Raw genomic sequence first — 6,072 nt, forward strand, 5'->3', positions numbered from 1 at the left:
CCGGACAGTAATATTACTACTTCCGGTCGCGGCTTCCGGATTTGTGCACTTGCACCAGCGGCAGCAAACGGAGCGGACGGGCCGGAGGGAGCCGCGGCGGCAGGAGCAGGTAAGAGATTTCAATGTATGTTCGTGTTTGTGTGTGTTTACTACTGTATGTAAACCTACTACACTGTGGGTTAGCTCAAAAAATGGCGACACACAGTGTAGGAGGTTACATCGTTCAAACCCCTCGTTTATCCCGGCACTAGCCAGGATAAAGGAGGGGGGAATGCTGAGAGCTCACTAGAGCGAGGGCTTTTAACCCAATGTTGCAATGCTGCAATTTTGGGAACAGCTCCATCTAGTGACCAAAAATGGGTAGTATTATAAATTAGAAATAATTTATAATATTTCCTGGACTCGTGCAAAAAAATAAAAAAAATTTGAACAATGTTTAATCACCCACACACTAAATGTTTAATTTTTTTAAAAAAAACATGTTTTTCTGGCAACACATTCCCTTTAATAGTTTTTTTTATCAATTAACAAAGTGAATGAACAGAAGAGAAATCTAAATCAGATCAATATTTGATGTGACCACCCTTTGAATTCAAAACACCATCAATTCTTCTAGGTACACTTGCACACAGTTTTTGAAGGAACTCGGCAGGGAGGTAGTTCTAAACATCTTGGAGAACTAACCACAGATCTTCTGTAGATGTAGGCACTTCCTCAAATTCTTCTGTCTCTTCATGTAATATTAGACAGGGATCTGTGGGGGCTATATCATCACTTCCAGGGCTTCTTATTCTTCTTTACGCTGAAGATAGTTCTTAATGACATTGGTTGTATGTTTGTGGTCGTTGCCTTGCTGCAGAAAAAAATTGGCGCCAATGAGATGCCTCCCTGATGGTATTGCATAATGGATAAGTATCTGCCTGTTTTTCTCAGCATTAAGGACACCATTAATCGTGACCAAATCCCCAAATCCATTTGCTGAAATGCAGCCCCAAACACGCTAGGGACCTCCACCCAGTGCCGGCCTTAGGGGTGTGCGACCTGTGCATTCGCACAGGGAGCATCACTCCAGCAGGTGGAAGGGGCGCTGCGCTGGCTCCCTTCCCCTGCTTGTTTCAGAAGCGCCCGGGCCCGGCGACTCAGCAGTCGCCTTTCCGCCCGGGCGCTTCTTCACTTAGTGACCGTCACTACCGCTGTAGCAGCCATAGCGGGCATGAGGGCGGTGGCGCCGCTAACAGCTGCTGCGGCTGCTACAGCGGTAGCGACGGCACTATAGCAGAGCAGGGAGATATCTGCCAGTTGTGAGCTGATGGCACTGCTGGACAACTTCCAATTTTTAAGAGAAGTAAGCATGATGTGTCTTTGATTTGCTGCACTCAGGCCTCGTGCACACTTCCAACACAGTTTTCACGGCCGTCTGTGACGTATCCGTGTGCCCGTTTTAGCAGCCATGTGCACTCCCGTGTGCACTCCGTGTTTCCGTTTCTGAGCGCCGAGCATGGTACTGTCCAGGGTGCTGAAAGAGTTAATGGGCTGCACTGATCGGCGGTAACTCTTTCAGCACCCTGGACAGTACCATGCTCAGCGCTCGGAAAATAAAATTTTAATGTAATAATAGAAAAAAAAAAAATACGTTCATACTTACATTCCTCCTTTCTGGTCTCCAGCGATGACGTTTCATCCATGCCACTGCTGCAGCCAATCACAGGCTGTATTGGCGGTCACGCACGTCAGGATGACGTCAGAAGGCCGGCTTCCAGGGATGACGCTTCATCCCACGTGACCGCCTCTGCAGCCAATCACAGGCTGCAGCGGCCTCTGCAGCCAATCACAGGCTGCCGTGTCAGAAATGAAGGTCGGACTGGAGGAAGAAGAGGCACTCGTCACCAAGACTGCACAAAGACTTTGTGAAATACAAGGATTTCCTATAATAAACATGTCAGTAGAGATGACAGATTGTCTATAAACCTAGTGACTCACAGGTGACGACATAGTTTTTTTCCCTCTTTTCTTCTACATCCAGTCCAAACTTCATGACGACTTTTCCCGGCCATGACCCATTTCTGCAGAATTTGCCAGTCAGATGTCTTTGGCTCCTCACTTTTCCAACATTTCCACACCTATTAACAAAGATAATATTATCATGGTGCCACACACTGTGCCCCTAAATATAATAGCACCAAACACTGCGCCCCTGAATAAAATAGTACAAACACTGTGCCCCTAAATATTATAGCACCATAGACTGCACCCCTGAATATAATTGTGTCAAACTCTGTAGATAGCACCACACACAGCCCCCTGTAAATAGCGCTACACAGTCCTCCCCCTCTGTAAATAGCGTCACATAGCCCTCCCCCTCTTGTATATAGTGCTACACAGCAATCCCCCTTAGATATAGTGATACACAGCGCTCCCTTCTATATAGTGCTATACAACAATCCCCCCTTGTATATAGCGCTACACAGCGTCTCCCCCCTTGGACCTGCAGCTCTTGTAATTGCTCAGTATAATGTCCCCCATAGCTGCCCCCACAGTATATTGCCATCCATAGCTGCCCCCACAGTGTAATGCCCTTCATAGCTGCCTCTACACAGTATAATTTTCCCCTTAGCTGACCCTACACAGTATAATGTCCCCATAGATGCGACACAGTATAATGTCCCCATAGCTGCGACACAGTATAATGCCTCCATAGCTGTGACACCGTATAATGCCTCCATAGCTGCAACACAGTATATTGCCTCCATAGCTGCGACACAGTATATTGCCTCCTTAGCTGTGACACAGTATAATGCCCCCATAGCTGTGACACAGTATAATGCCTCCATAGCTGCAACACAGTATAATGCCTCCATAGCTGCTACACAGTATAATGCCTCCATAGCTGCGACACAGTATAATGCCCCCATAGCTGCTACACAGTATAATGTCCCCATAGCTGTGACACAGTATAATGCCTCCATAGCTGCAACACAGTATATTGCCTCCATAGCTGCGACACAGTATAATGCCCCCATAGCTGCTACACAGTATAATGTCCCCATAGCTGTGACACAGTATAATGCCTCCATAGCTGCGACACAGTATATTGCCTCCATAGCTGTGACATAGTATAATGCCTCCATAGCTGCTACACAGTATAATGTCCCCATAGCTGCGACACAGTATAATGCCTCCATAGCTGAGACACAGTATAATGCCTCCATAGCTGCAACACAGTATAATGCCTCCATAGCTGCAACACAGTATAATGCCTCCATAGCTGCAACACAGTATAATGCCTCCATAGCTGCGACACAGTATAATGCCTCCATAGCTGCGACACAGTATAATGCCCCCATAGCTGCTACACAGTATAATGTCCCCATAGCTGTGACACAGTATAATGTCTCCATAGCTGCAACACAGTATAATGCCTCCATAGCTGCAACACAGTATATTGCCTCCATAGCTGCGACACAGTATAATGCCTCCATAGCTGTGACACAGTATAATGCCCCATAGCTGCAACACAGTATATTGCCTCCATAGCTGTGACACAGTATAATGCCTCCATAGCTGCTACACAGTATAATGTCCCCATAGCTGCGACACAGTATAATGCCTCCATAGCTGCAACACAGTATATTGCCTCCATAGCTGCTACACAGTATAATGCCTCCATAGCTGCAACACAGTATAATGCCTCCATAGCTGCAACACAGTATAATGCCCCCATAGCTGTGACACAGTATAATGCCTCCATAACTGCAACACAGTATAATGCCTCCATATCTGCAACACAGTTTAATGCCTCCATAGCTGCAACACTGTATAATGCCTCCATATGAACGTACCTAATAAATAAAGAAAACATAATTACTTACCTATCCCAGTTCCCACGACGGTGGGGGATGCTTTTCCTCCTCTCCACTGTGCTGTGAGTGACTCCGTGCAGACAGGCGCGATGACGTCACTACATCGCGCCTGCCTGCACTGAGCCGCTCACGGCAGAGTGAATGCTGGAGCGAGGCTCCAGCATTCAACTCAACTGTATCTGCGTCCTGCGGACGCAGATTCAGTTGGAAGCGGGACAGCGCGGCAGCTAGCAGCGCTGCATAGTTTTGCGATGTGTGCGGTTCGGGCCGCCCATATTATAATCCGCCATTGCATGCACACTTCAGTTATTTAAACGGATCCGTTGCCCCGTTCCGTCAAAAGTAGAGCATGTCCTACTTTGCTCAGTGATTCAGTGAATGTGTGGCCCATAGAAGTCAATGGGTCCGTCAAAAAAACTGATGGCACACGGAAGGCTTCGGTGTGTCGTCCGTTTTTGACGGATCCGTTGCCCTAGCAATGGCTGGGTGAGCCAAAGTTCACAGACTCACAGACTACAGTACACATTCATTCCTGAAGATGGATGTGGAGAGACTCATAGGCCATAGCATTGGTGCATGATCACCCAGAACTGTGGGATACGCGGGCAGAATGCTACCACGACCGCTATAAAAAGGACACCGCGTGGGAGGAACTTGCCAAGGAGATTTTGATGCACAGGTGGCAGCAGGGAACTAGTGCCCGGCGTCACAAAATAAGTAAGTAAATGCACACATTTCACTCCAAAAATCCAAAACAAACAAAGCAAGCCAAGCAGAGTAATCTCAAACTGTTCTCTATGCTCTGAAAGCTGCAGAAAACAGCACCAAAAACTTCTTGTAACCTTTCTATGGGTGTTTCCTGGGACATGTGACAAGTTCAAATGAAGTTTACCTTCCGTTTTTTAAACGGAAAAACGGAAGCACAACGCCCGTGTAAAACGAAAACACTGAACGGAAACGGAGTGCACACGGAAACCACGCGGAAACAAAAACGGATACACGGATCCGTCAAAAACAGACGATAAAACGGTGATGGAAGTGTACATGAGGCCTACGTTTCCTTGGCTGACCACTGCATCTATGGTCCTCAAAGTTGCCTGTTTCTTTGTGCTTTTTCAAAAGAGCTTGAACAGCACATCTTGACACCTCAGTCTGCTTTGAAATGTTTGCCTGGGAGAGTCGTTGCTGATGCAGTATAACTACCTTGTGTCTTGTTGCTGTGCCCAGTCTTGCCATGGTGGACATGTGACATGAAACTGTCTTTCACAACCTCACCTTTGTAGCAGAGCTTGGCTGTTCCCCACCCAGTTTTAAGCCTCCTACACAGCTGTTTCTGTTACAGTTAATGACTGTGTTTCAACGTACATATAAAAATGATAATGATTATCGCCTGGTTGGTATAATTGGTTAATCATAAACATGATTATAATCCTACAGAATCCATGACTTTGTGTAAGTGTACCTAGAAGAATTGATGCTGCTTGAAGGCAAAGGGTGGTCACACCAAATATTGATTAGATTTTGATTTCTCTTCTATTCATTCACTTTGTATTTTGTTAATTGATAAAAAAAAACTAACACTTCTATTTTTGAAAGCATACTTATCTTGCAGCATTTTTTCACAACTGCCTAAAACTGTGTGTAAGTATATATTCTGTGTGTGTATATAATGTGTGTATTGTGTGTACGTATGTGTGTATGAAATCTTTTCAATGTGTAAAAACAACCCTGGATATGGTGTATCGTCATACAATGTACAAATAACCCTTCCATACAGTGCCTTATTGTAAGCGGCATACAGTGGGTTGCCCAGATAACACTGCCATACGATGACCAAACAATACCATAAATTTGCCTAAATAATAGTGCTATAAAGTGCTGCCACCATCAAACACTGCAGAAATAATATACTGTATAGTGCCTGTGTAGCTATAATAATACCAACATACCGTGAACAAATAACAACTCCATAAATAAAGTATTCTAATAACAGTGCTATACAATGTCTAAATAATATTGCTATACAGTTAATATTTGGACTGTAAGTTGATGCAAGCCTTGGATACCAGGCAATCTGTGGCACCCCCTTCAGCAAGCGCAGCTGTAGCACCATGTGTGACCAGACAGATCAAACACCTCTAAGGTCGGCACTTACTCGTTTGTGTGCAAAGTGCAGCAAAACGTTTAGCCCCTGCTCACCCCTTTTGAATAC

Source organism: Rhinoderma darwinii, chromosome 1 (genome assembly GCF_050947455.1).
Source record: "Rhinoderma darwinii isolate aRhiDar2 chromosome 1, aRhiDar2.hap1, whole genome shotgun sequence".
NCBI lineage: Eukaryota > Metazoa > Chordata > Amphibia > Anura > Rhinodermatidae > Rhinoderma > Rhinoderma darwinii.